We start from the raw sequence: 22,903 nt of genomic DNA, 5'->3' as shown, positions 1-22,903 counted from the left end.
GGAGCAGACCGCCACGAATTGAGCTATCTGCTCAGGGTGATATTGGAGCTCGCCTCCTGAGTGGTCCAGGCATCTAAAGCGCTGCTTGAGCACTCCAATGGTTTTTTCCATAATATTGCGAGTGGCTCTGTGGCTCTCGTTGTATCGCCTCTCGGCTTCGGTGTGGGTATCATGCAGTGGGGTCATCAGCTAGGTGGCGAGGCCATATCCTTTGTCTCCAAGCATCCAGTATTGACCTTGTGGCCTATTGTTAAACAAGTCAAATACAGTGCTCTCACGCAGGATGTGAGCATCATGGATGCTGCCTTGAAATTGAGCATTCACTGCCAGTATAATTTGCTGTTGGTCGACAACTAGTTGGACATTCAGAGAGTGGGATGCCTTGTGGTTCCTGAAAACCTCAGCATCCTGAAAAGGTGCCCATATCGCGATGTGCATACAGTCTATTGCTCCCTGCACCTTGGGGATGTTTGCAATTCTGGAGAAACCTAGAGCCCTCTCACTCTATGCCTCCCTGGTCATAGGGAAACTGATTAAGTCCCTCCTGCATGTGTGCAGGACTTCAGTGATCTGTTTAATGTAGCGATATGTGACATGCTAAGAAAGTCTGCAAATGTCACCAGCTGTGGCCTGAAAAGAACACGAGGCATAGAACGACAGTGCCGCGGTGACTTTGACCTCGACGGACAGTGCAGTTCTGATGGTGCTGGCAGGCTGCAGTTCCGCCCTTATCAGCTGGCATACCTCAGTGATAATCTCTTTGTGGAAGCAAAGTCTCTGAAGGCAGGTGGTGTCGGGCAAGTCGAGGTAAGAATGCTTCTCCTCGTCCATTGCAGGGGGTGTAACGTCTGGTCCTCCTCATCTGTCTGTCACTTCGTACATTGGGCATATAATACAGTGCAGCGTTCCTTCAGTGATGTTGAATCTGCTCCATATACTTGGTCACCAAGAGAGGGTGAGAAAGGACAGGCCCCATTGCAGTAGCTCTCTGTTTGCCACCGATTGCACACAAACAAGGAATGAGCACACCTCTTCAATTCCAATCGGTCATATTGTGGTCAAGATGTTTTTACAGATGTTATCAGCTCCAATGACCTGCAGAGTACATCCGAACTCTGCCGAGGTTGAAGCACAGAAGCCATTTAAAGGAAATGACATGTGATCTACAACATGACGTCCATAACGCTGTCATTTGTTCCGGTTAGTTCCACTTTTTGTGGGCAATTTTTTGGGCAAGCGATATTGTGGGCGAAATGTGTGCGAGGTGGTGAAATTGATGATGGGCGATCTCCATGGCCGCTAGTTTGGGTAAATGTGCTTGTTATGACAAAAAACAGTCGCTGGGCGTTAATATTGAATCTTGGCGTTAATTCCGTGCGGAAAGTAACGCTGAGTGATATTATGGGCGTTGAATTTGCCCATTCTGCTGATTCCGCCCCCAAAAAGTGGGCGGGCGGTAATATTTTTTCTCGGCGTTAAGCACATGGAGAAAGTTAACACTCGGCGATAAGTTTCCGAAAAATGCCCACCAGTTTCCATTTTGTGCCAAAATGGGCAATATATGGGTGTTATATGTCATTTCAGCAGTAAAATGGCCGTTAAGCAGGCAAAAAAAGTGGAGGTTCTAGCCCATGATCCCTCCTCACAGCTGTAATAGTTTCTTTAATCAATACCATGACCCCCCTTTTTTTTACCCCTCTCTCTGTCCTGTATAAAAATCCTGTAACCAGGAATTTTGAGCTGCCAAACCTGCCCCTCTTTCAACCATGTCTCTGTAATGGCTATAATGTCATACTCCCAAGTGTCTACCTGTATTCTCAGCTCATCCGTCTTATTCGCTATACTCCTTGCATTGACGTATATACCATTTAGCACAGGAGAACCTCCTTGATTACTACTTACTAACCCTTGTTTCCTCTGTCTTACAAATTCACTTTCTACATTCTCGCTTTGCAATTTCAGCTTTACTTCTTTCCCTATTGAATTTGTTCTCAGGTTCCCAAATGATAAATATTTTAAAATTGTGAAAGATGGGATGGGGTGGATAGAAGCAGGCTGCTTCCAGTGGTTGAGGAGTTAAGACGGGGAGCCATAGATACAAGATTAAACGTAAGAGATTTAGAACAGTGATCAAGAGAAACTTTTTTACAAAGTGCGTTGTGAGGCTGAGTAATTCATTTCCAAGGTTACGACTTGCGCCAAAAAGTTCTGAGACAAGTTTTTATCCAAGACAAGCTTCACCCAAGTCATCTGCTCCAAACATTGATGCAATGATTCAGTCTAAGAGATGCCAAGTATTGAGGAGCAGCAGTAGCAATAAATAAAATCTAAATGTATGTAAGTACCAATCTACTGTATTTTTATTTTAGTAACTTTTGCCAAGTACCAGAATATCGGATCAGGCCCACCATAGAAAATGAGTTTGACACCGCTGTTCGAGGGTGTAGATGTCATGATGATCAGGACTGTATGCAGTACCTGAGCTGTTGCCTAACCAGGGCACTGTACAGATTGAGAACTTTTGGGGATTTGAACTGAACTACTTCACATTATAACTCAGCCACCTATTTCCTTTGCTAATTGCTGCCTCACACCATTTGAACATGATGAGCAAAAAGTCTGTGAATGCTCCTTAGTCTTTTTGCACTTCCCTCTCAGTAGGTTCTATCCCACCCATGGAAGATACAGATCTTGGGCTAGATTTTCCATTATTTTTGCATGCGTAATGCCCACTTAACGTCCATTTTAATGCTGAAATGACGTGTAACGCTTAGATATCGCCCATTTAGCCACAAAATGGAAACTGACGCCCATTTCTCGGTTACTTATCGCCGAGCATTATTTTCTACATGCGCGTAACGCCCACTTTTTTGGGGCGGAATCATCAGAATGGGCGATCCCAACGGCCATAATATCGCCCAGCGTTACTTTTGGCATGTAATTAACGCCGAGATTTAATAAGACCGCCCGGTCATTGTTTTTTGTCGTAAAGATCACATATGTCAAAACTAATGCCCAGTATATCGCCCATCCTTACTTTCGGCACCTTGCACACATCTCGCCCACAATATCACTCGCCGAAAAAAACGCCGGGAAAAAGTGGAACTAACCGGAACTACTCACAGCGGTATGGACACCATGTTCTAAATCACATGACACATCATTTAAAAGGCTGCTCTGCATCAACCTCGGGCAGGACAGATGTACTCTGGAAGTCTTTGGAGGTGATGTGAACATCTGAACAAACATCTTATCATACTGTGGACAATTGGAATTTGTAGGTGTCTTAGTGGGGACATTTATTCTTTGTGACCAATCGTTGGGAAATAGATAGTTATTGGAATGGGGCCTGTTCTTTCTCATCCTCTCTTGATGACCACTCACATGCTGCAGACCCGAGATGGCAGAAGGTACGCTCGACAGCATCATGTGCCCAATGTAAGATGTGACAGACGGATGAGGAGGACCTGACGTTACACCCCCCACAAATAAAGGGAGAAGCAGTCTTACCTCAAGTTGTCCGACACCACCTGCCTTCAGAGACTGTGCTTCCACAAAGAGATTATCAGTGAGATATGTCAGCTCATCAGGGGAGATCTGCAGCCTGCCAGCACCATCAGGACCACACTGTCCGTAGAGGTCAAGGCCACCGCGGCACTGTCGTTCTACGCGTCGGGTTCTTTTCAGCCCTCAACTGGCGACATTTGCGGTATGTCTCAGCATGCCACACATTGCTGCATTAGGCAGGTCACTGAAGCCCTGTACACACGCAGGATGGACTTTAACAGCTTCCCTATGACCAGGGAGGTTCAGACTGAGAGGGCTTTAGGATTCTACCGAATTGCTAACTTCCCCAAGGTGCAGGGAGCAATGGACTGTATGCACATCGCGATGCAGGCGCCTTTTCAGAATGCACAGGTTTTCAGGAACCACAGGGGATTCCACTCCCTGAATGTGCAAGTCGATGTCGACCACCAGCAAATTGTTATGGCAGCGAATGCTAAATTTCTGGGCAGCATAGAAACATAGAAAATAGGTGCAGGAGTAGGCCATTCAGCCCTTCGAGCCTGCACCACCACTCAATAAAATCATGGCTGATCATTCCTTCAGTACCCTTTTCCTGCTTCCTCTCCATACCCCTTGATCCCTTTAGCCATAAGGGCCATATCTAACTCCCTCTTGAATATATCCAATGAACTGGCATCAACAACTCTCTGCGGCAGAGAATTCCACAGGTTAACAACTCTCTGAGTGAAGAAGTTTCTCCTCATCTCAGTCCTCAACGGCCTGCCCCTTATCCTAAGACTGTGTCCCCTGGTTCTGGACTTCCCCAACATCGGGAACATTCTTCCTGCATCTAGCCTGTCCAGTCCCGTCAGAATCTTATATGTTTCTATGAGATCCCCTCTCATCCTTCTAAACTCCAGTGTATAAAGGCCCAGTTGATCCAGTTCTTCCTCATATGTCAGTCCTGCCATCCCTGGAATCAGTCTGGTGAACCTTCGCTGCACTCCCTCAATAGCAAGAACGTCCTTCCTCAGATTAGGAGACCAAAACTGTACACAATATTCCAGGTGGGGCCTCACTAAGGCCGTGTACAACTGCAGCAAGACTTCCCTGCTCCTATACTCAAATCCCCTTGCTATGAAGGCCAACATACCATTTGCCTTCTTCCCGGCTGCTGTACCTGCATGCCAACTTTCAATGACTGATGAACCATGACACCCAGGTCTCGCTGCACCTCCCCTTTTCCTAATCTGCCGCCATTCAAATAATATTCTGCCTTCGCGTTTTTGCCACCAAAGTGGATAACCTCACATTTATCCACATTATACTGCATCTGCCATGTATTTGCCCACTCACCTAACCTGTCCAAGTCACCCTGCAGCCTCTTAGTGTCCTCCTCACAGCTCACACCGCCACCCAGTTTAGTGTCATCTACAAACTTGGAGATATTACACTCAATTCTATCATCTAAATCATTAATATATATTGTAAAGAGCTGGAATCCCAGCATTGAGCCCTGCGGCACTCCACTAGTCACTGCCTGCCATTCTGAAAAGGACCCGTTAATCCCGACTCTCTGTTTCCTGTCTGCCAACCAGTTCTCTATCCACGTCAGTACATTACCCCCAATACCATGTGCTTTGATTTTGCACACCAATCTCTTGTGTGGGACCTTGTCAAAAGCCATTTGAAAGTCCAAATACACCACATCCACTGGTTCTCCCTTGCCCACTCGTTACATCCTCAGAAAATTCCAGAAGATTTGTCAAACATGATTTCCCTTTCATAAATCCATGCTGACTTGGACCAATCCTATCAATGCTCTCCAAATGCGCTGCTATTTCATCCTTAATGATTGATTCCAACATTTTCCCCACCACCGATGTCAGGCTAACCGGTCTATAATTACTCGTTTTCTCTCTCCCTCCTTTTTTAAAAAGCGGTGTTACATTAGCAACCCTCCAGTCCATAGGAACTGATCCAGAGTCGATAGACTGTTGGAAAATGATCACCAATGCATCCACTATTTCTAGGGCCACTTCCTTAAGTCCTTTTCAGAATGGCAGGCAGTGACTAGTGGGGTGTTGCAGGGCTCAGTGCTGGGACCCCAGCTCTTTACAATATACATTAACGATTTGGATGAAGGAATAGAGTGTAATATCTCCAAGTTTGTGGATGACGCTAAACTGGGTGGCGGTGTGAGCTGTGAGGAGGACGCTAAGAGGCTGCAAGGTGACTTGGACAGGTTAGGTGAGTAGGCAAATGCATGGCAGATGCAGTATAATGTGGATAAATGTGAGGTTATCCATTTTGGGGGCAAAAACAAGAAGGCAGAATATTATCTGACTGGCGGCAGATTAGGAAAAGGGGAGGTGCAACGAGACCTGGGTGTCATGGTTCATCAGTCACTGAAAGTGGGCACGCAGGTACAGCAGGCGGTAAAGAAGGCAAATGGTATGTTGGCCTTCATAGCTAGGAGATTTGAATATAGGAGCAGGGAGGTCTTAATGCAGTTGTACATGGCCTTAGTGAGGCCTCACCTAGAATATTGTGTTCAGTTTTGGTCTCCTAATCTGAGGAAGGACGTTCTTGCTATTGAGGGAGTGCAGCGAATGTTCACTTGACTGATTCCAGGGATGGCTGGGATGTCATATGAGGAGAGACTGGATCAACTGGGCCTTTATACACTGGCGTTTAGAAGGATGAGAGGGGATCTCATAGAAACATATAAAATTCTGACGGGACTGGACAGGTTAGATGCGGGAAGATTGTTCCCGATGTTGGGGAAGTCCAGAACCAGGGGACATAGTCTTAGGATAAGGGGTAGGCCACTTAGGACTGAAATGAGGAGAAACTTCTTCACTCAGAGAGTTGTTAACCTGTGGAATTCCCTGCCGCAGAGTGTTGTTGATGCCAGTTCATTGGATATATTCAAGAGGGAGTTAGATATGGCCCTTGCGGTTGGTGCGATCAAGGGGTATGGAGAAAAAGCAGGAGGGGGTTGCTGAGGGATTGATTAGCCATAATATTGTTGAGTGGTGTTGCAGGCTCGAAGGGCCGAATGGCCTACTCCTGCACCTATTTTCTATGTTTCTATGTTTACTCTGGGATGTAGACTATCAGGCCCTGGGGATTTATCGGCCTTCAAGCCCGTCAATTTCCCTAACACAATTTCCCGCCTAATAAGGATATCCTTCAGTTCTTCCTTCTCACGAGACCCTCGGTCCCCTCGTACATCCGGAAGGTTATTTGTGTCTTTCTTTGTGAAGACAGAACCAAAGTACGTGTTCAATTGGTCTGCCATTTCTTTGTTCCCCATTATAAATTCACCCGAATCCGTCTGCAAGGGACCTACGTTTGTCTTCACTAATCTTTTTCTCTTGCAGGAGAGCACTGTATTTGACTTGTTTAACAATCAGCCACAAGGTCAATGCTGGATGGTTGGTGACAAAGGATATGGCCTCGCCACCTGGCTGATGACCCTGCTGCATGATACCCACACTGAAGCCGAGAAGCGATACGAGAGCCACAGAGCCACTCGCAATATCGTGGAGAAAACCATTGGAGTGCTTAAGCAGCACTTTAGATGCTTGGACCACTCAGGAGGCGAGCTCCAATACCACCCTGAGCAGGTAGCTCAATTCGTGGTGGTGTGCTCCATGCTGCACAACTTGGCTATCAGGAGGATACAAGAATTGCCAGATGGGTGTGACAGTCCACCTCAGGAGAGAGAGGAAGAGGAGGATGAGGAGGTGGACGCTGACCTCGGGCCAGACAATCAGGCTGACACTGAAGCGATGCCCATGCCCCCCTGTAAACTGCAGGAAAGGGGCCATGGTGGCATCATAGCTGCAAGACTCTTAGGTCAGGAGCTCATAAATGAGCGCTTTGCCTGAAAGAACATTAGTGGTATTTGCAAGGCTGACACACTGATGGGTGTGCAGGTCATACAGCAATGGTGGGCATCACCTTGGTGAAAGTTAAAGTTTAAATTAATTGAAGTTAAGTGTAATTATACCCTTTGATATTAAGGAATCACCAGTGTGTAACGGTGCAGCTATCTGAGCCAATGCGCAATAAGGTTATTTTAAATAAAATACATTTAAACCGAACATTTGTCTGAAATCATAAGTGTATCTGTAAAAAACAACTCTTCCCCCACCCCCCGCTTCTCCTCACCACCTCTACCCCTTCCCCTTCCCCTCCTGATTCCAAGCCGCCTGGCCGAGGAGCTCCTTAGGTGATGCTTCATTGGGGGGGGTTGAATGCAGAACCGCTGCTTGGACGGATACGAGAGAGGACGGTCCCGACGTGGGAACATGCTCCGAACCAGAAGCAAGATGTTGCTCCTGGTTCTCATGTGTCATTGGCAATGGGGGTGCGGCACCTTGAGGTGCAGTGCCGCGCTCCAAGACCACTGCAAACCCTCTGCCACCAGTGTTCCTGGTGAGCAGCTCGAGGGCCTCCTCCATCTCTTCCATGTTATATATTATTTGTTGGACAAAAACTCAGTGCCAACTATGTTCTTGGTGCTTAGTAGGCATTTTTTTGCTGGTGAATCTCCCTCGTGCCTCCCACAACAGCCAAACAAGCACACACCACACCCACAGGCGTTTTCAGTCCCTCTCTGCTCCCTCTCTCTCTGTCTTCTCTTCTGTGCATGTAATGATCCCTGACCTCCGTATTTTATGTGAATAAAGAGTCTGACCAGATGCTGTGAGCTCAAAGTAAAGTGTGACCTTGGTCTTTTATTACAGGTCTCCAGAGTGCCTCTCCAGCCTGTGAGGCCTCCTTAAGTACAGGTGCTCCCAAGGAATTGTGGGATCTCTTGGGACTCCAGGGGATGAGGTATTTACAAGTTTACATATATAACAACACTCCCCCCCCCCCCCAAAGTCAATAGTGTAACTATTTACAAGGTGAGTCGATCTGGGGCTTTTCACTCCCTGGTTGATCGTCTCGGTGCAAATGCTGGTTTTGGTGAGTTGTTTGTTGGGCCCTCACTGGGCTGCTGTGCAGCTGGCCTTGCTGGGCTGCCTAGTGTGATGAGTCCTGCTGGGCTGCTGCGGGTGATGGATTCTGCTTCGTGGTCAACCGCTGTGTCGGTTGCCACTGGTGTGTTTGTTGGGGGGTCACAAAAGGTAGGGTCCGATGTGGGTTGCTCTGGATAGTCTGTGAATCTGAGTTTGGTTTGGTCCAAGTGTTTCCTGTAGATGAGTCCATTTGAAAGTTTGACCTGAAACACCCTACTCCCCTCTTTGGCCACGACAGTGCCGGGAAGCCACTTGGAACCTTGTCCATAGTTCAACACAAATACAGGATCATTAATCTCAATTTCACGTGACACAGTTGCGTGATCATGATATGTACTTTGTTGAAGCCGCCTGCTCTCTACCTATTCGTGTAGATCAGGGTGGACTAACGAGAGACTTGTCTTAAGTGCCCTTTTCATGAGCAGTTCAGCGGGTGTAATCCCAGTGAGGGGTCTCTTGCGGTAACTAAGCAGGACTCAGGATTGGCGAGTCTGCAGTGAGCCTTCAGTTACCCTCTTCAAGCTCTGCTTGCTGGTTTGCACTGCTCTCTCTGCCTGACCATTGGATGCTGGTTTGAATGCGGCAGATGTAACATGCTTGATCCCATTGCGGGTCATGAACTCTTTGAACTCGGCACTGGTGAAACACGGCCCGTTGTCACTCACAAGGACATCTGGCAGGCCGCGCGTGGTAAACATGTCCTGCAAGCTTTCAGTGATGGCAGCGGACGTGCTAGCCGACATTATCTCACATTCAATCCATTTGGAGTATGTCATGTATTCAACCAGCATTGTAACCCATGTATAAACTGACCTAAGTTGTACACCGTGAGAACACTGACCACTAGGTGGGAGACACTCCTAACCTGGACCTTTAGGTATAAAAGGGGAAGCTCCACCCACCTTCTTCACTTGAATGCTAAGGAATAAAGGACAGGTCACAGACTGACCTTCTCTCAAGCATGGGCCTCTTGTGCATTTATACTGTGTAGTAAGGACGTATCGATGGCGACAAGAAACTGGGATTTAAACCACGCGAGCATGGCCACTAGCAGAACAGACGAGAGGAATGGTTGGGACAGAGATTCAACATTGTTAAAGCAGCACACAGTTCTCCAGGCAGACAAGGGCAGTCAGGCATGCCCAACATGTAGTCGAACCCAGAGGGGGAGTTCGACAGAGACAATGGCAAGCTGAACAGCGATTCACGCCATTGCAAGGGACAATGCGGCCAGTAATGAGGCCATCAACACCTGTTATTGGTGCACTCAAGGACAATAACAGGGGCAGTCAGGGACGATCGACTGGCAAGGGACCTTTTGTTTCAAACCGCAACTCATGCTGGAGGCGTGGAGGCATACATTCAGCCGGAGTTTGCAGAGATGAGCAAAATACTTGCAGAAATTGCAGAAATGGACACTGGGGGAAATCGCTGGAAGCTAAAGTTCAGCGAGTTCATGTGGAGCACGTATACAGTTCATACACCAGGACGCCACCGATAATGATGAAAGTGCTCCTCAATGGCATCCCAGTATCAATGGAGTTAGACACGGGTGCCAGCCAGTCCCTGATGGGTATCAAACAGTTCGAAAAGTTGTGGGCATCCAAGGCCAGGAGGCCAAAATTATCGCCGATTGACGCACAGCTACGAACTTACACAAAGCAGATCATTCCGGTGCTCGGCAGCGCCACGATAGTCGTGACCCACAAAGATTCGGAGAACAGGTTGCCACTCTGGATTGTCCAAGGGGATGGTCCCGCACTACTGGGGAGGAGTTGGCTTGCTGTCATGAACTGGAAATGGGGTGATGTCAATGCAATTTCCTCTGTGGAGCGAGTATCATGCTCACAGGTCCTGGACAAATTTGACTCATTATTTCAACCCGGCATTGGCACTTTCATGGGGGCCAAGGTAGTGATTCACATAAACCCGGACGCCAGACCAGTACACCACAAGGCCAGAGCGGTGCCGTATGTGATGCGGGAAAAGATAGAAAGCGAATTGGATCGCCTGCTGAGGGAAGGCATCATCTCGCCAGTCGAATTCAGTGACTGGGCGAGCCCGATTGTGCCGGTGCTCAAGGCGGATGGGTCGGTCAGGATATGTGGCGATTACAAGGCCACCATCAATCGGGTGTGTGTTGCAGCATGTCAATGCCTAGGGTCAGTTACAGCCGGTAGCTTATGCCTCCAGGAGTCTGCCCCAGGCAGAAAGGGGCTACGGGATGGTAGAAAAGGAGGCGCTCGCATGTGTATATGCGGTAAAGAAAATGCACCAGTACCTGTTTGGCAGGAAATTTGAGCTGGAGACAGATCACAAACCCCTAACGTCCCTTTTGGCCGAGAACAAGGCCATAAATGCAAATGCATCGGCCCAGATACAGAGGTGGGCACTCACGTTAGCTGCCTATGACTACACAATTCGGCACAGACCGGGCACCGAAAACTGTGCCGATGCACTCAGCAGGCTCCCACTAGCCACCACTGAGGGGGCTACCGAGCATGGTGCTGAGATGGTCATGGCTGTTGAAGCTTTCGGAAGCGAAGGCTCACCCGTGACAGCCCGTCAGATTAAAGTCTGGACAAATAGAGACCCGCTATTGTCTCTAGTCAAGAAATGTGTCCTGAATGGGGACTGGGCGGCCACGTACGGGGCATGCCCTGAGACATTTAAACCATTTCACAGGCGCAAGGATGAACTCTCGATTCAGGCCGATTGCCTACTGTGGGGAAACCGCGTAGTCATGCCCCAGATGGGCAGAGAGGTGTTCATCAGAGAACTCCACAATGGGCACCCGGGCATTGTCACGATGAAGGCAATTGCCAGGTCACACGTTTGGTGGCCAGGGATAGACGCAGATCTGGAACTTTGTGTTCGCAGGTGCAACACGTGTGCCCAGCTGGGCCATGCGCCCAGGGAAGCCCCCCTTAGCCCCTTGCCATGGCCCGCCAAGCCTTGGTCATGCATCCATGTGGACTACGCAGGTCCTTTCATGGGGAAAATGTTTTTGGTTGTAGTAGACGCCTACTCCAAATGGATCGAGTGTGACATTTTAAATTCAAGCACATCCTCTGCCACGGTAGAAAGTCTACGGGCAATGTTCACCGCCCACGGTCTACCGGACATCTTGGTCAGCGACAATGGCCCGTGCTTCACAAGCACTGAATTCCAGGACTTCATGGCAGGCAATGGAATTAACCATATTAGAACGGCACCGTTCAAGCCGGCCTCAAACAGCCAGGCAGAACGAGCAGTGCAGATAATCAAACAGGGGATGCTCAGATTCCAAGGGTGTTCCCTACAAACCCGCTTATCACGCCTCCTGTTGGCCTACAGATCCCGACCACACTCGCTCACAGGGGTTCCACCCGCAGAGCTACTAATGAAAAGGACGCTCAAAACCCGATTATCCCTTATACACCCCACCATGAAAGAAATTGTCGAGAGCAGGCGCCAGTCACAATATCACTACCATGACAGGAATGCGAGGGCACGATGTATTGATGTAAATGATCCTGTTTTTGTCCTCAACTACGCTGCGGGGCCCAAATGGCTCGCAGGCATTGTGATTGCCAAAGAGGGAAATAGGATTCTGGTAGTTAAACTTACCAATGGACAAATCTGCCGCAAACATGTGAATCAAACAAAAAGGAGGTTCAGCAACCCCATAGAAGAAGCAGAGGAAGAACACGATATAGAGTTCACTCCACCACAGGTGACCGAACACCGGAACCAAAGGGAGGAGAGCCCAGTCACTGTGCGCAGTCCAGACAGGCCTGAGGCACTGCAAACAGCAGACACTCAGGCCAGCGCCCAACAACCGGAGCCCCAACATCAGGCGCTCTACAAGGGAGCGTAAACCACCAGAGAGACTCAACCTGTGATCCCAATAAGACTTTGGGGGGGGAGGTGATGTCATGTATTCAACCAGCATTGTAACCCATGCATAAACTGACCTAAGTTGTACACCGTGAGAACACTGACCACTAGGTGGGAGACACTCCTAACCTGGACCTTCAGGTATAAAAGGGGAAGCTCCACCCACCTTCATCACTTGAGTGCTAAGGAATAAAGGACAGGTCACAGACTGACCTCTCAAGCATGGGCCTCTTGTGCATTTATACTGTGTAGTAAGGACGTATCAGAGTACGCATCTACAACCACTAGGAACATTTTACTCAAGACCATGGTTTGCAGGGCCAAGACCATAAGCTTAGTGGCGCCTCCCTGGGTGCATTGCTTAACTGCGAGCATGTGTTACAGTTATGCATGCAGGACTCTAAGTCCGCATCGATACTGGGCCACCACACGTGGGATATGGCTATCGCTTTCATCATTACAATGCCTGGGTGGGTACTGTGGAGATCACTAATGAACGTGTCCCTGCCCTTTTTTGGTACTACTACCCGATCACCCCACAGAAGGCAGTCTGCCTGTATAGACATTTCATCTTTGCGCCGCTGGTACGGCTTTATTTCTTCCTGCATTTCTAATGGGACACTGGACCAGCTCCCGTGAAGCACAGTTTTTTTACTAAGGACAGTAAGGATCCTGGCTCGTCCAGGTTCTAATCTGTCGGGCGGTAACGGGTGATTGCTCACTCTCTCGAATGCTTCCATTACCATGACTAAATCTGCGGGCTGTGCCATTTCCACCCCCATGGTGGGCAATGGCAGCCTACTGAGAGCATCGGCACAGTTTTCTGTGCCTGGCCTGTGGCGGATGGCATAGTTGTATGCGGACAACGTGAGCGCCCATCTCTAGATGCGGGCCGATGCATTCGTATTTATCCCCTTACTTTCAAAAAAGATGGATATCAGTGGCTTATGGTCAGTTTCCAATTCAAATTTGAGCCCAAACAGATATTGATGCATTTTCTTTACCCCATAAACACACGCTAACGCTTCTTTTTCAATCTTGCTGTCGGCCCTCTCAGCCTTCGACAGACTCCTGGATGCATAAGCAACCAGTTGCAATTTCCCAGATTCATTTGCTTGTTGCAATACACACCCGACACCGTATGACGATGCATCGCATGCGAGTACCAAACGCTTACATGGATCATACAACACAAGCAATTTGTTTGAGCATAACAGTTTTCTAGCTTTTACAAAGGCATTTTCTTGGCTTTTACCCCATACCCATTCATCTCCTTTACGCAGTAAGGCGTGCAGTGGTTCTAACAGTGTACTGAGACCCGGTAAGAAGTTACCAAAGTAGTTCAGGAGTCTAGGAATGACCGCAGCTCCGTCACGTTCTGTGATCTCGGTGCGTTCTTGATTGCTTCCGTCTTCAAATCGGTGGGCCTGATGCCATCCGCCGTGATTCTTCTCCCCAGGAACTCCACTTCAGGCGGCAGGAAAATGCACTTCGAGCGGTTTAACCTGAGCACCACACAATTAAGCCGACTAAGAACCTCCTCCAGGTTCTGCAGGTGCTGGACGGTGTCCCGACCTGTAACCAAGGTGTCGTCCTGGAAGACCACGGTGTGCGGGACCGACTTCAGTAAACTTTCCATGTTTCTCTGGAATATCGCCGTGGCTGATTGAATCCCAAATGGGCATCTGTTGTAAATGAAGAGACCTTTGTGCGGGTTGATGCAGGTGAGGCCCTTCGATGATTCCTCCAGCTCCTGCGTCATGTAGGCCGAGGTCAAGTCCAGCTTCATGAACGTCTTTCCTCCCGCCAACATCGCAAAAAGGTTGTCTGCCTTTGGTAGTGGGTATTGATCCTGCAGGGAGAAACGATTGATAGTTACCTTGTAATTACCACAGATTTTGACGGTGCCATCTCCTTTGAGGACTGGAACAATCAGATTGGCCCACTCATTGAATTCAATCAGCGAAATGATGCCCTCTCGTTGCAGCCGGTCCAGCTCGATCTCCGCCCTCTCTCTCATCATGTACAGTACTGCTCTCGCCTTGTGATGGATGGGTTGCGCTCCTGAAATTAGGTGGATCTGCACTTTTGCTCCTTGGAACTTCCCAATGCCTGATTCGAACAGCGAGGGAAATTTGTTTAGGACCTGGGTACACGAAGTGTCGTTGACGGATGAGAGTGCTCGGACGTCGACCCAGTTCCAGCGTATCTTCCCCAGCCGGCTCCTGCTGAACAGCGTGGGGCCATCGCCAGTACTACCCAGAGTAGTAACTTGTGCACTGCTCCATCGTAGGAGACATTTACAGTAGCACTGCTGATTACGGGAATCAGTTCCTTTGTGTAAGTTCTCAGTTTAGTGCGAATGGGAGTCAGGGCTGGCCTTGAGGCCTTGCTGCACCACAATTTATCTAAAGTCGTTTTGCTCATAATGGACTGGCCCGCGCCCATGTCCAGCTCCATTGACACCGGGAGTCCATTTAATTCAACCTTCAGCATTATCGGGGGACAATTTGTGGTAAATGTGTGCACCCCATATGCCTCTGCCTCCTCGGTCTGAGGCTCTGGTTCTTCATGATCTGCCGTGGATCTGTCCTCCTCTGCAACATGGTGTTTTGCAGGATTAGCAGGGTTTGCAGCTTGCCTGCACATACGTTGGAGATGTCCCATTGTTCCACAGCCCTTGCAAACATATCCTTTGAAGCGACATGAATGGAAATGATGATCACCCCTGCAGTGCCAACAAGGTATTAATGGCCTTGCATTCATCACTCTTGATGGTGGACTCTGGGACATCTGCGGACGTGCAGCTGCAGGCATGTGAGTCCTGCCCTGTACGTTACGATTCGAAAACAACATCACTTTGTTCACAGTACTTGTAGCAGCACTCGTGTGCTGAGAGATTTGCTTGGTATTGTCACTGGTGGCGATGAACACCTGGGCTAGCGCTATGGCTTTACTCAAGGTTGGAGTCTCTACAGTCAAAAGTTTGCGAAGTATTACTTCATGGCCAATGCCAAGTACAAAGAAGTCCCTGAGCATGTGCTCCAAATGTCCTTTAAATTTGCAATGTCCTGCAAGGCGTCTTAGCTCGGCGACATAACTCGCCACTTCCTGGCCTTCAGACCTCTTGTACCTGTAGAACCGGTACCTCGCCATCAGAACGCTTTCCTTTGGGTTAAGATGCTCCCGGACCGGTGTGCACAAGTCATCATATGATTTCTCTGTGGGTTTCGCTGGAGTGAGCAGATTTTTCATGAGGCCATACGTTGGTGCCCTGCAAATGGTGAGGAGAATTGCCCTTTGTTTGGCAGCGTTTTCTTCTCCTTCCAGCTCGTTGGCCATGAAGTATTGGTCGAGTTGCTCCACGAAGGTTTCCCAATCATCTCCCTCCGAAAATTTCTCTAGGATGCCCACTGTTCTCTGCATCGTTGCGGTGGGGTTCATCATCTGTACCTTGTCGCCAGTTATTATATATGAATAAAGAGTCAGACCAGATGCTGTGAGCTCAAAGTAAAGTGTGACCTTGGTCTTTTATTACAGGTCTCCAGAGTGCCTTTCCTGTGAGACCTCATTACATACTAGGTGCTCCCAAGGGATTGTGGGATCCCTTGGGACTCCAGGGGATGAGCCCTCTGATGGTTAAACAAGGTATTTACAGGTTTACATATATAACATCCTGAATTGCAAGAAACGAGCGTTGCCATGCCATTGCTAAGGACGGCGACACTTTACGTCAGAAGGTCAGAGAGATTTAACGCTATCGCCCATTTCATATCGCTTGCGGTAACACCCAATTTCAAAAATGGAGACTAAGGGCTTTGAGAATGCCGGCGATCTGAAAACCTATTTTTACCATCCACACTGGAAATAACGCCCAATTTTGGACGATCTTCACAAAAGTATAAAATCTAGCCCCTTCTCTTTTTACTTCCAATATGCAGTATCTTAATTTTTCCCTGTTGAACTGCATTTCCTATACATCAGCCCAGCTGCAAACCCCATTGAGTTCTGGTTGTAAGATTCTGAGCACCCCATTATAGGAAGGATATAAAAGCAGTGGAAAAGGGAGCAGTGTGGATTCATTAGAATGTTACCAGGGATGATGGGTTATAGTTATAAAGAAAGCCTTGAGAAGGTATAACTTTTCTCACTTGTGGTAATACGATTGAAGGGTGACTTGATAGAGGTTTTAAAGACTATGAAGGGTTCTGATACGGTTAACAGGGAGAGATTGTTTCCACTGGTCAGTGAAATGGAACAAGGGGCCAAAAATTCAAGATAATCACAAAAGGAATTAAAGGGGAGGTTAGGAAAAAATTCTTAACACAGAGTGTGGTGAAAATGCGGTATTCTCTGCCACAAACCATTGTTGATGCAGAGTCCATAAATTCTTTCAAAAGGAAATTAGATTGTTGCTCAGAAAACAAGAATATTGTGGGATTGGACTAGGTGGCTCATGTTTAGAAAAACGCTGGCACAGCTTTGATGGGCTGAATGACCTGCATCCTCTGCTGTAACACTCTAAGGGCTGGATTTTGGGCTTTTTGGATTTTGGGGCGTTTATCACAGCGGGGCGTTAAAGTTAGTGCCTGAAAATAGTTTTGTGCCTTCGACTGCAAATTTCGGCAAAAATGTAAGTTGGAGGAGTGTTGGCGTGAAGTCAGGCATTGTACAACAGACTTTGTGCGCCTGAGCCAAAAAAGGAGGAGGCCATTTTGCGCATTTGCAGTGACATATTTTTTTTCCCTGGGCGCAAACGCTAATGCAAGTCGCGGCAGCTTGCTGCGCGCATGCGCTTATAAACCACCCCACTTCTGCCACTTCTGCAGAGATGGAGGAGCAGGAAGAAAAATAGCGTGACAGGCGCTTCAGTAATGAGGCGAGTGAGGCCTTAGTCCACATAGTGGAGAGGAGGGATCAGCAGCACACAGGCGGGGGGCCACCTCAAATACTGCAACTTAATGATGTCGAGGAACGAGTGTCGGCCTTCATTGGAGTAGCTGCTCGGGCAGCTGTCGCGGGCGATGTTGAGCCCCCTTCAGGTAGTGGGGGTATGTAAATGGATAGGGTGCCTCAAGAGACTGCGTTGAGAAGTATAATGAAGTGACAGTGGGCCTTCAAATGAACATGTGCAATGCCACCTTCCTCATGTCACCCTGCCTCCCCCCTTGCTGTTAACCACACGTATTTGTTTTTGTGCTTGCAGAAGATCACCCACAATCACGCCAGCCTTCCCGGGACACATCAACCTTAGGCCATGGCGGTGATGACGAGGCTGTGGACACAACCAACATAACTCAGCTGCAGAGCCCACCAGTTGCCCCGTCTCCACATTCTTTATCTGGTGGCAGAGATTTTTGAAGGGTTTGAGCCTTCAGAGGCTCCTGGCCCCAGTCGCCTACAGCAACACAGTGCAAGAGGGCAATCTTGCAGGCCAGCTCTCCGGAGCGTGAGTTGGCAAAGTCAGTCTGCTCAACGACAGGCAGACATGGAACTGGACTTGGTGGAACTGTCCAGGGAAAACACAGGAATGCACCGTGAGCTTATGGATGCAATGCGATGGATCCCAGAGAGCATCGACGAGCTTACTGCGACTGTTGTGGAGGCAACGTCACAGATTGTCAATGCAACTCAGGACTCCAGTGAGGCCATGATTGCCCACACACAAAGGCTGGTGGCCTTGATCAGTGATGGTGTGTGGCGCAAGCCCTTGAGCACTTTGCAGCTTCGCACGAATCGCAGGCACAAGCTAAGCTTCAGCTTGGTGATGTGATGCGGTTGATGACTGCTGCCATCCTCTCTGCATTCCCCACTGTCCAATGGGGGAAGCGATGGTGTCGAATCAGACCGGCAAGTTGTGGAGACACATTATGCTCCAGATGCTGAGGCTGAGCCCCGTCAGAGAATCAGTGGCTCCCAGGAAATGGAAGGTGCTGTCCTTCCTCAGGATGACATCATTCTGGCTCCCACCACTGACTCGCCAACTATGATGCACCATACACGGTTGACACCCCAGCCACCAGTGACTGCTTCCGCCGATGATGAGGTACAGCAGTCCGTAGCCAGGCCTTCCAGGCCAAGAGCTGGTCCAGGGCGTCCTCAGATGCCATCTGCATTGTCTGCCGCCCCAACACAACAGCCCTCTAGCAGCCTTGCTGTAGGCACTGAGGTATTATTGAGGAGGAGCAGCAGACGTGGAAGGGGACTGGCGGGAAGCGGGGTTGTGGGGGGCAAGTGTGGCTAAGAGCCATTAAGGGCCAGTACAAGGTTGAGCTCATGTACAATTGTTCACATTGTAAATAGTTGTATCTTAAGAAATGGCTTAGTTTGCATTGACTTGCTGCAGGAAGCAATTTTGTGTTTATTTAGTTTTGGTTTTATCATTGTACCGTTTTGGGTTGTTGGTCGGGGGTGGGGGGCACATTCTTCATTATTGATGTTATGTATGTAAACTTTACTAGTGTGTAAGACTTGCCATCAAGGGGCGCACCTGTGAGAGACCCAAGGGTCACCTGCACACCCCAGGCAAGCAGGTATAAAAGGCAGTCTACCATGCTGCTTCCTCACTCTGGAGTTACAGTAAAGAGACCAAGATCACAACAGTTTGAGCTTACAGTATACAGTCTTGTGGGGTTATTCTGAACATAACAATTGATGTTAATAAAAATGTTTCTTGCACCTTTGCCATTGGTGTCTTGAGTCTCATTGCAGAATTCAGTGTATATGAGCCATCATGGTGGCACAGAGTCGTGAGTCAAAGCTGCAACCCTACCTTCCCCATTCAAGCAAACCGGTCAATGATGAGCTAATAATGTAAGGCTCTTGCTGTGGCTGCATCTCCATGCTGCCTCCCCTGTGGTTGTGGTGGATCTGCAATGGGTTCATCACCAGGCTCGTGTTCCTTGTCCTCCTCCTGAGGTGGTCCTGCAATCCCCACTGGCAATGCCTGGCCCCTCATGATAGCTAAGTTGTGTAGAATGCAGCACACCACAATGAATTCGGAGACCTGTTAAGGGGAGTATTGAAGGCTGCCTCCAGAGCAGTCCAGGCATCGGATTCGCTGCTTGAGCACGCCAATTGTATGTTCGATGATGATGCGGATTGCTGCATGGCTGTCATTGTAGCACTGCTCAGCTTATGTAGTGGGGTTCCAGAGAGGGGTCATGAGCCAGGTGGCCAAGCTGTAACCTTTGTCCCCGATCAGCCAGCCCTGCTCTTGTCTTTGTCACTGAAACATTCATGACACACTGCTCTCATGCAAGATGAAAGCATCATGTGCGTTTCCTGGATAATGGACATTTACTGTGAGGATGCACTGCTGTACGTTTAGGGAATGGTATCTCTTTCGGTTTCTAAAGACCTCTACGTTATATAATGGTGCTCACAAGGCGACGTGTGTGCATTCAATGGCTCCTTGAAACTTGGGGAAGCCTACAATTCTTCCAAAGCCTAAAGCCCTCGCATCCTGGCTTTCCCTGGAGAAGTCCATTCTGCGTTCGTACAGTGCCCGTGTAATCTGGCAAATGCAGTAATGTGCAGCGTGCTGAGAGATGCTACATATGCCTCCTGCTGCTGCCTGGAATGAGCCAGAGGCATAGAAGGCCATTGTTATATATGTGGACTTGTATTTACTCTGTACAGCCACCAGAGGGCTAATTCCGTGGAGTCCCAAGGGATCCCATAATCCCTCGGGAGCACAGGTATTTAAGAAGGCTTCACAGGTTGGAGAGGCACTCTGGAGATTTGCAATAAAAGACTAAGGCCACACTTTACTTTGAGCTCACAGTGTTCAGTCTGACTCTTTCTCCATACACAACAACTGGCGACAAGATACAGATAGCGAACCCAAAGATGCAGAGAACAGTGGGCATCCTGGAGAAATTTTCGGAGGGAGATGATTGGGAAACCTTTGTGAAGCGACTCGACCAATACTTTGTGACCAACGATCTAGATGGGGAAGAGAGCGTTGCCAAACGAAGGGCGATCCTCCTCACCTTCTATGGGGCACCAACGTATGGCCTCATGAAGAATCTGCTCACTCTAGCGAAACCCACGGAGAAATTGTACGACAATTTGTGAACACTGGTCTGAGAGCATTTCAACCTGATGGCGAGGTACCGGTTCTACACCTACAAAAGGTCTTAAGGCCAAGAAGTGGCGAGTTATGTCGCCGAGCTGAGACGCCTTGCAGGACATTGCGAATTTGAAGGACATTTGGAGCACGTGCTCAGAGACTTTTTCGTACTTGGCATTGGCCAATTCGCAAGTTTTTGACTGTAGAGACCCCAACCTTGAGTAAGGTCATAGTGATAGCCCAGGCATTCATTGCCACCAGTGACAATAGTAAGCAAATCTCTCAGCACACAAGTGTTGCTACAAGTACTGTGAACAAAGTGATGTTGTTTTTGAATCGTAACGTACAGGGCAGGTCACACATACCTGCAGCTACACGTCCGCAGATGTCTCAGAGTCCACCATCCAGGGTGATGAATGCAAGGTCATTAACACCTTGTTGGCACTGCGGGGGTGATCATCGTTTCCATTCATGCCGATTCAAAGGGTACTTTTGCAAAGGCTGTGGAACAATGGGACACCTCCAATGAGTGTACAGGCGAGTTGCTAAGTCTGTTAATCCTGCAAACTATCACGTTGCAGAGGAGGACAGATCCACGGAGGATCACTATGAACCAGAGCCTCAGATAGAGGAGGCAGAGGTACATGGGGTGCACACATTCACCACAAATTGTCCCCCGATAATGCTGAATGTTGAACTAAATGGACCCGGTGTCAATGGTGCTGGACACGGGCGCGAGCCAGTCCATCATGGGCAAAAAGACTTTTGAAAGGTTGTGGTGCAACAAGGCCTCAAGGCCAGTCTTAACTCCAGTTCGCACGAGACTAAGAACTTACACTAAAGAACTGATTCCTGTAACCGGCAGTGCTACCGTAAAGGTCTCTTACGATGGAGCGGTGCACAAGCTACCACTCTGGGTGATACCGGGCGATGGTCCCACGCTGCTCGGCAGGCACCAGCTGGGAAAGATACCCTGGAACTGGGACGATATCCGAGCGCTATCGCCCACTGACGACACTTTGTGTGCCCAGGTCTTAAACAAATTTCCTTCGCTGTTCGAACTAGACATCGGGAAATTCCAAGGAGCAAAAGTGCAGATCCATCTAATTCCGGGGGCGTGACCCATCCATCACAAGGCGAGAGCAGTGCCATACATGATGAGAGAAAGGGTAGAGATCGAGCTAGACCGGCTGCAAAGAGAGGGCATCATTTCACCGATTGAGTTCAGCGAGTGGGCCAGTCTGATTGTCCCAGTCCTCAAGGGAGACGGCACCGTCAGAATCTGTGGCGATTACAAAGTAACTATCAATCGCTTCTCCCTGCAGGACCAATACCCACTACCAAAAGCCAACGATCTCTTTGCAATGCTGGCGGGAGGAAAGACGTTCACGAAGCTGGATCTGACTTCAGCCTACATGACGCAGGAACTGGAGGAATCATTGAAGGCCCTCACCTGCATCAACACGCACAAAGGTCTTTTTGTTTATAACAGTTGCCCGTTTGGAATCCGATCAGCAGCGGCGATATTCCAGAGAAACATGGAGAGTTTACTGAAGTCGGTCCCGCACACCGTGGTCTTCCAGGACGACATCTTGGTCACAGGTCGGAACACAGTCGAGCACCTGCAGAACCTGGAGGAGGTTCTTAGTCGATTCAACTGCGTGGGGCTCAGGTTAAAACGCTCGAAGTGCATTTTCCTGGCGCCTGAAGTGGAGTTCCTGGGAAGGAGGATTGCGCCATCGGCATCAGGCCCACCAATGTGAAGACGGAGGCAATCGAGAACGCACCGAGGCCACAGAACGTGATGGAGCTGCGGTCGTTTCTGGGACTCTTGAACTACTTTGGTAACATCTTACCGGGTCTCAGAACCCTGCTAGAACCACTACATGTCTTACTACGAAAAGGGGGCGAATGGGTTTGGGGCAAAAGCCAAGAAAATGCCTTTGTAAAAGCAAGAAAATTGTTATGCTCAAACAAATTGCTTGTGTTGTATGATCCATGTAAGCGTTTGGTACTAGCATGTGATGCATCGTCATATGGCGTCGGGTGAGTATTGCAACAAGCTAATGATTTCGAGAAACTGCAACTGGTTGCTTATGCATCCAGGAGTCTGTCTAAGGCTGAGAGAGCCTACAGCATGATTGAAAAAGAAGCGTTACCGTGTGTCTATGGGGTAAAGAAAATGCATCAATACCTGTTTGGGCTAAAATTCGAATTGGAAACTGACCATAAGCCATTTATATCCCTGTTTTCCAAGAGTAAAGGGATAAATACCAACGCATCGGCCTGCATCCAGAGATGGGCGCTCACGTTGTCCGCATAAAACTATGCCATCCACCAGAGGCCAGGCACAGAAAACTACGTCGATGCTCTCAGTAGGCTGCCATTGCCCACCATGGGGGTAGAAATG

The sequence above is a fragment of the Pristiophorus japonicus genome, chromosome 8 (genome assembly GCF_044704955.1).
Source record: "Pristiophorus japonicus isolate sPriJap1 chromosome 8, sPriJap1.hap1, whole genome shotgun sequence".
NCBI classification, from domain to species: domain Eukaryota; kingdom Metazoa; phylum Chordata; class Chondrichthyes; family Pristiophoridae; genus Pristiophorus; species Pristiophorus japonicus.
This window is presented reverse-complemented; position numbering follows the sequence as displayed.